The sequence below is a fragment of the Nuphar pumila genome, chromosome 13 (genome assembly GCF_984573655.1).
Source record: "Nuphar pumila chromosome 13, dmNupPumi1.hap1.1, whole genome shotgun sequence".
Lineage (NCBI taxonomy): Eukaryota > Viridiplantae > Streptophyta > Magnoliopsida > Nymphaeales > Nymphaeaceae > Nuphar > Nuphar pumila.
Window position 1 is genome coordinate 91,157,913 of NC_143261.1, and position 8,345 is coordinate 91,166,257.

At 35.9% G+C, this 8,345-nt stretch overlaps 1 non-coding gene across 1 annotated transcript; it reads left to right on the plus strand.

Moving 5' to 3' along the window:
• The first annotated feature begins 1,666 nt into the window (after positions 1-1,666).
• On the plus strand, positions 1,667-1,738 carry TRNAW-CCA (transfer RNA tryptophan (anticodon CCA)). The gene has a single exon. It is a non-coding gene; the product is annotated as a tRNA-Trp (tRNA).
• The last annotated feature ends 6,607 nt before the right edge of the window (positions 1,739-8,345 follow it).

An 8,345-nucleotide genomic window follows, 5' to 3' on the forward strand; every position in this document is an offset into this window, starting at 1 on the left:
TTAGTTTTTTACACAGAACTAAGTTTTGCTATTCAGTTCTTCCTATACATGTCATAGGTACATTTTAATTGTCTATACATAGTTTCATGTAGCTTTTAGTTTTTTTTATAAAGAACTAAGCTTCGCTATTCTTTAAGCGAGTTCTATAGTTTTCAGATGTGTCTATACATGTTGCATGTTTTTTTTTCACAAAACAGAGTTTTGCAATTTGTTGCACAGTTCTGCAGGTTACAGTTCTGTCTAAAAGTAGGATTTCACTTTTCTACTTTTAGGCAAAACTTGTATCGTCGTTTTGTGATAGCAAAAACCAGTCATATTTCATTGTTGGAATGGTGTTATCGTCATCATGCTCTGATTTTTGTTGTTTAGATCTCTAGGTGAATCTCAATTAAGCTCTTATTTAGACTTTCACAAGAAATGAGTTTAGTAAAAGTGTGGTGAAGGCAAAAGTCTATTTTATTTTATGTTTGAGTGAAAAGGTAAAAATCGTCATAAATATCCTCATGTTTAGCGAAAATTGAGCAGGTGGATATTCGGGGAATATTGCAATATCTTGCAGCTATGCTGTGAAATAGTGTTATTCTTGGGGTAGTATAATTATTTTCTAAAAAATAAAAAATTCATGAAAATCTCTATTCATACTCCATTTCACATATTTTCAGTTAACATATTCTGGTGGCACTATGCTATGGTGCTCATAAAGCACCTACTTCCACATACTAAAAAATCATAGTTGTAGGTTGTCCAGACATTATGGATGTACTCAACATAATTTATTTGATAAGAATCATGCTTTGGATCATGTTTTTTGTACATAAAAATAAGTTTTTTTAAATCATAAAATTTTGATACATTGTGAGCCATTGATTTTTAAAGGTCTTAAAAAAACATATAATCATATGATCCAAAACTTGTTTTCTACTAAATAATACTTATAGGTCATATCCATAGGGTCAGATCAACAGAAAAAGTTCAAGAGATTTGAAAATCTAATGCTTCTGTTAAGTGGGAGTCGGTGCTCCCAAAGCACCCTATCATTACTAATATATACTTCGTAGTGGGATCGTGGCCACCGAGTAAAGATGCCTGACAACCTTCTAAGTTCCCAAGCATGCATCGATCGTTGTGTATACGTCCAGATCATGCATAATGAAATCTATATTGTGCAATTTTCTTTAAAAAAAATCCACACTATGCAATTAATTTAGGAGAAATTCTTCTAGATTATCTTTATTGACTAAAAGAGGATATTATCAATGTACTTTGCTAAACCCGTGCAGGATGAAGCAGTCTGTCAACCTTGCTAATCTTTTTTTTTTTTTTTTGAAAGGCAAGCTGGGCTTAGGCGGACGAGATTCGATGATTGGCCTTCAGCTTGACAAAGGACTCCACTTACCACAAGCGATACCACCTCGGTGGTATGTCAACCTTGCTAATCTTACACAAAGAATCCTGCCGTGTTTCTAGAATATATGAGCAATCTCTCTCTCTCTCTCTCTCTCTCTCTCTCTCTCTCTCTCTCTATATATATATATATATATATATATATATATATATATATATATATATATAAACAATTCTGCATTAAAGTGCCATATGAATCGTCATAAAAACAAAAGAATGCATTCCTTTTATTAAGTTTTTACATGACAATAGTCAATAAGGTGGATCCGTGGCGCAATGGTAGCGCGTCTGACTCCAGATCAGAAGGTTGCGTGTTCGATTCACGTCGGGTTCAAAATCCACATCCTTTTCAAAAAAAGTATTTCTGTTTTTGTTTCTACGCTTAATTCTTCCTACACACTTGAAATTTCCACCTTCGTTTTCAGAAAAACCACAATAGGTCATGGTGATTGGTCCACACAACTTGTGCCGACCATTTCTATCTTACTGCCGATTTTAAACAGTAGGTAAAAAGCAATATGAAACCTCTCTCTCTCTCATAAACCAAACGACGGAACCTTCCGCTTTTTACAACTAAAGTTAATCATTCTTTAATAGTTAAAAAGAACAAAAGCGCATCTCAAAATGTCGAATAATGCAAACAATGGGCTTACTACTTCAAGCAGCAAGCAGGGCCAGCTTTTTTAATATGAATGTTTCTAGTAAATAGAGAACAGCCAATTAATACGATTTGGTAATTGATTAGAACTACGCTATATAATTTGTCAATGAATTCCACATGCAATCAAATTACAACCAAGTTTTTGTTTTCTTTCTGCATGATATATCACCAAATAATAGCCGAAAATTTTGGAGTATGCTCGCAAAATTCTCAAGTGTTCACCAATTGAATAAGTTGAACTAACAATGCTAGCTAAAAATGTACTCACTTCTCTTCTTCATGTTATTTTAGTGGTTCCAACCAAGACACAAGAATACGCTAGAATCACGAATGGTTGCACAAATTCTAAGTGTCCTCATCATGTCACATCGATGGTGCTTTTCCTTTTAGCTTTTCATAGAAGGCATATAGGAGCTTCTCTCAATCGCTTCACCCAGTTCTCTTTTTGTTGTGTGAAAAGGGCTTGTGTCTTTGGGACATTCTTCACCTCCATACTCTGTTGAGGAACTTGGACCCCACATTAGATCAGATAAAAAATTAACTTTGAATGTACACTAGTATCATGCACTACAGCATAAGCGCAATACTTGTGCTTTGGATGATATGTAGGCCCCCCCAAAAAATGCGGCTCTAAACTTTGCGACCGTCCATGTGGCTCTCAACTCAACCACTCCTCATGATCCAAGACGCGTCTCCAAATGCTATAAATACCCCTTGTTGCCTTCCCATTTGTCTCACATCCTAGTGAGTGAGTTAGTCGCAATTTCTTCACAATGACTACCCATAGAGTGAAGTGTGTTTGCCTACTTCTTCTGCTTGCCATAGGCACATGTGCTGCCTCTAGGGCTCTCTTGACCCTAGGGGAAGCAACTGTCTATGGTCATGGTGGTGCTGGTGGATATGGAGATGGCCCTGGTTATGCTGTAGGAGGAGACCATGGAGTTGGTTATGGTAGCGGTGGCGGTGGTGGTAGTGGTGGTGGATATGGTGTTGGAGGAGATCATGGAGTAGGGTATGGCAGTGGTGGAGGTGGTGGTAGTGGGTATGGTGCTGGAGGGGATCATGGAGTAGGGTATGGTAGCGGTGGAGGTGGTGGTAGTGGGTATGGTGTTGGAGGGGATCACGGAGTAGGGTATGGTAGTGGTGGAGGTGGTGGTAGTGGGTATGGTGTTGGTGGGGATCACGGAGTAGGGTATGGTAGTGGTGGTGGTGGTGGTAGTGGTAGTGGTTATGGTGCTGGAGGAGATCATGGAGTTGGTTATGGAAGTGGTGGTGGCAGTGGTGGTGGTGTTGGATATGGTGCTGGAGGAGAGCATGGTGGTGGCTATGGAAGTGGTGGTGGTGGTGGTAGTGGTGCTGGTTATGGTGCTGGTGGTGCACATGGTGGTGGTTACGGCAGTGGAGGAGGGTCAGGAGGTGGTGAAGGCTATGGTGCTGGAGGAGAGCATGGAGGTGGCTATGGAAGTGGAGGAGGCTCAGGAGGTGGTGTTGGCTATGGTGCTGGTGGGGCTGGTGGGTATGGCGCTGGTGGTGGCAGTGGTGGTGGGTATGGTGCTGGAAGTGGTGGTGGGCATGGTGCTGGAGGTGGTCATGGCAGTGGTGGAGGATTTGGGGGTGATGGTGTCTACCATCCTTAGGAAGGGTCAGCTTCATCTGTGCCTAATTAATAAGCTTGACTGGCTGGTTTTAAATAATCAAAGTGCTTGCGTTGTAAGTTTTTTAGGTGTAATACTGTGTGTTTCTTAAATAAGATTGTGTTGGGAGTCTTATTTATCACAGTACCATGTTGTAATGAGAGCCTTAGCGCTCCTTCATGTAATCAATGTTACGTTTCCCCATGAAAAGTATTTGAAGTTCTGTATATCTGATATCATGGTGTGGATTCTCTTTTATTACATTTTTTGAGTGGACGCCATGTTTTGCTCTATTTCGATATCATGTTTTGTTTCTTTTTGAAAAGCATCACGTCAGCAAAATAAATGAAACAATGCATCACATTTCAATATCATGCTTTCGATGCATATAATTATGCACCGTTTTCTTAGAGAAAGTTAAAAGAAATATTCTGGTCTTTTTACTGTCAAATAAGATCCAAAGAAATTAATCATCAATTGCTTTTGTTCTTTTGTTGTATTATGGGTCCACACCATGTTTTTTTTTCCCTTTTTTATTAATTAAAGTTTCCTAATTATATGTTTTTTCTCTTAAACTGGTTTCTCTTTGAGTAATAATTTGGTCCTGTATGCCATGAACATACAAACATCTACTATATATATATATATATATATATATATATATATATATATATATATATATATATATATATATATATATAGAGAGAGAGAGAGAGAGAGAGAGAGAGAGAGAGAGAGTTCATATACAGAACTGAACATATTAGGCCTCATTTCTCATTCTGCCCCATAGGTTTTAAGTGTTTTATGATAGATCTGAACTGGTAGATGTATTTAACATGCTCAATTTAGTGATAATCAACTCTTGAATCATGTTTTTTTTATAAAAAAAGCATATTTTTTTGAGCTGAAAAAAATAGGTACCTTCATAACCATTGATTTTGGATCACCGGCAAAACTTATCAAATTTCAGTGATCAAAAAGTTGGTTCCCACTAAACAAAGCCTATAGATCACATCCACGGTGTTTGACGTGAAAAAAAAAATACTTAAAACTATGATTTTTGAAGGGGCCTAATGAGACCTAACGAGAAAGGGGCATAAGGAACACATTATATATATATATATATATATATATATATATATATATATATATATATATATAAACCTGTTAAGTTTAACATTAGATGAATTCAACTTTATGAAAATAACTAAAATACGCTAAAAATAGTATTTTTGAAAATACAAGGTTATTATTAGAGGTCAAAGAGGTAACTTTGATAGCTTCATAAAGTTATTTTTTTGAAAAAACTTATAATGCTAAAAAAGTAACCTGTCATTATAAAAAATATCATTATTTTAAGTATATTTTTAGTCATTTTTTTATGGTTGAATCCATCTAATATTAAACCTAATTGGTTTAATGATAGATTAACTTATATACATATTGGCAAGATGAGGTTAGGAAACATAAACTATATGAAAGATCGATATAGCAAAGTTTACAAGATTATTGGTAGTTCTTGGCTATTTGGTATCTAATAGTGTATTGGATGAAGTCGACGAAGTGTTTGGGGCTCAACACCTAACCATTGGCTGCCACATACCCGCCTGACCCCTTCTTTAAAGGTAGGCTCCACTCTTCCCCCTCCCTTCAAAAAGACTTGAGCACTGGATCACCCCTCAAAATAGGATGTATACTCTTATTAAGTCATGATATCCAACCACTAACTCTATAAACCGAGCTACCTATTGGTGTGACCCATTACTGTGCATGCATGTAAGTAGTATCATATAGAGGTCAGATAAGGCAATATGTCAAAACTATAGTTTGCAAGCACGAGAATCAATGCAGAAAGCGAAAGTGAGAAAGTGTGTTAAAAGTAGTATGAAGCATGAAGTGGGATTTGTTTTGAAAACAATTGTGGAAGCATGTTGATGTACGGGCAGAACGGGTCTAGACTCACCTGGGAAACCTTGATTGAGATACATTTTACTCAAATTCGTTGGAGGAAGGTAAATCCAATTTTTGAGTGGACAAGTTGTAGATTCATGATCTAACCCAGATGAGAGCACTCTTTGGATGTCTATACAAAGTAAGAGAGGACAATGGATGCACACCTACTACTTGTCACCCTAGCCTACATCTCTTAGTGTTCAAGATTGCAATCCAATCGGATCGAAGCAACAATTTTGCATAGAGATCTGATTAAGGTTTCATTTACAAATAGATGAGACTAGAGAGAGATTTTTTTTTTATTGAACCTATTTTGAACTTTCTTCATTGCTTATTTCCTTGCTAATTTTCTTATTATTTTCCTAAAATTTTTTCATTGAATTTTTAGTGCAATTTCTGAATCCCTTATTTTGAGTAGTTTAATTTATCATAGTGGTAGATTTACATGTAAATCCTTTCGGGTTTACATCAATTTAGTATCAGAGCCAAATTTCTAATCATGTTTACGATGCCAAAAAGTAAACACAAAGAAAACATGAAAGAGATCAAGGTTGAATGCAAAGATGCATCGATGGAGTTGTCGATGGACATGACATCTTTGACTACTTTACCTTCTTGTGGAGAATGATGATAGAAGCTTGAAATGGGCATCCCACATCTTTTAAACAAATTTGGAAAGAGTTTTGCAAAATCAAGGTGAGTGATTTTTTTAGCCATAATTTTTTTGTTAACATCACGTGATCATAAAAAAAAAACCATAAAGGAAATAAGGGAGAAACAAGCGGGAAGCGAGAGAAGTGAAATAAATAAATAATAATATGAAAAACACAAAAAACAAAAGAAAAGAAAGGGAGAAACCCAGAGGGGGGGGGGGGGGGGGGGGGGGAGGGAAGATGACCGCCCGCGAACTATGCATCCGTTAAACCATCCTGATCTTCAAATCTTATATGGCAATGATGTAGATGGCACTAATTTTTTGCAGTGGCATAGACGTAGATGACACTAATTTTTAGCACAATACCATGTATGGCAACAAACTAAAAGATATGGCAAACATTGTCAATTTACCTACAAAATATCACAAACATGGCCAATTTACTTTTTCTCTTTACAGTTTTTCCCTTTGTCATGCCGCTCGATTTTTCAAGCGATAACTTATATGGCACTTGAATTTTCAGGCAATAACTTTTTTTTAGAGGGAATTTTCGGGCAATAACTTAAATGGTGCCGATTTTTTTTGGCGACAACTTACATGATGCCTGCTTTTTTCAAGCTACAACTTAGAAAGCGGGTGACTAATTTCAGTCGATAAAAGGGAAAATTTATAAGAAAAAATCAATTGGCCAAATTTTCTGTATTTTTTAATTTGTCACCAGTCTCGACATTGTGCTCAGAAGCTAATGCCATCTATGTCTTTGTCAGTATTTTTAAATGTTGTAAAAGATGTAATGTGTCGGAAGGAAGAAATTTCATAATTCAATGTGACCACAATACTTTTATTACTTTTTCTTGAATCTATTCCTTATGGACCCCAAAGCCTTATGTTGCATTTAGACACTTTGTTTATGGCATTTATTAATTTACTAAAAAATAATTATGCACTTGTTCACATGAAGGACAAGTTACTTGCGTGATGATTTTGTAGTTGTAATATATATATATATATATCAATGGGTAGGTGCCCGATGCTTTTTGTGCCTACAGAGCTTAGATAGGGTTCTGCATGATCGATTTGCTAAAAAATCACACTTGAATCATGTTTTTTTTAGAAAAAAATGAATTTTTAAGCATTGAATAATTTTAAAATCGTCAACCATTGATTTTTGAATCTTATAAAAACCTAACTTGGTGTTGGAATTGGACGATCCAAAAGTCGATTCCCACAAAATCAATCATGCAGATCACATCTGTATGGTCAGATTTTAGAAAAAATAGAAACAATCTTTCTAAAACTCAATAGGCATGCCGTAGGCACAAAAAAGCGTGTGGCACCTGCCCATCACTCATATATATATATATATATATATATATATCATCACATTTCACATCAGCCTAAAAAATCCTTTCCCTTGGTGGGATCCTTGGAGTAGTTATTCTCATTACAACCAAATGGCAAACTAGTGACGGCTAAAGCCATCGCGGAAGAATAGCCGAACCGTCGTTGTTATCCAAACTCTCTATCTGTGTGTGCGCACGCACACATATTTGAGTTATGAGAAACAACACAATGAAAGGTTTTTTAATATTTTTCTCGTTTCTTTCTTAAATTCGGATTATACAGATGTGATTTACACACTTGATTTCATAGGGAGAGGCTCTTGGGTCATCCAATTTTTGTATGTGTATAGGGTTTGAAAATTCAACTTCCTGCAATCTTTATAAATTTTTAAAACTCGAAGTATTTTTTTTATTGAAAAAAATGATTCAGATATCAATTTCTATAACATGCCAAATACATCTAAATGGTCCTAAGATAACATTATGCTTTGTCAAAACATTTGTATGTGTCCAAAATTGTTGAAAAACTCATTAGCTTTATATAAGGTTAAAGCTCGCTGCATTTATATGTACAAGCAACTTAGAAAACTCCATTTATTTTATTTTTTATTGTTTTTGGTCCAAACAACCCCATAGATGTAATCTACATGCTGCTTTTAGTGGGAAATAGCTTTTGAACAGCTAGAGTCCTACCT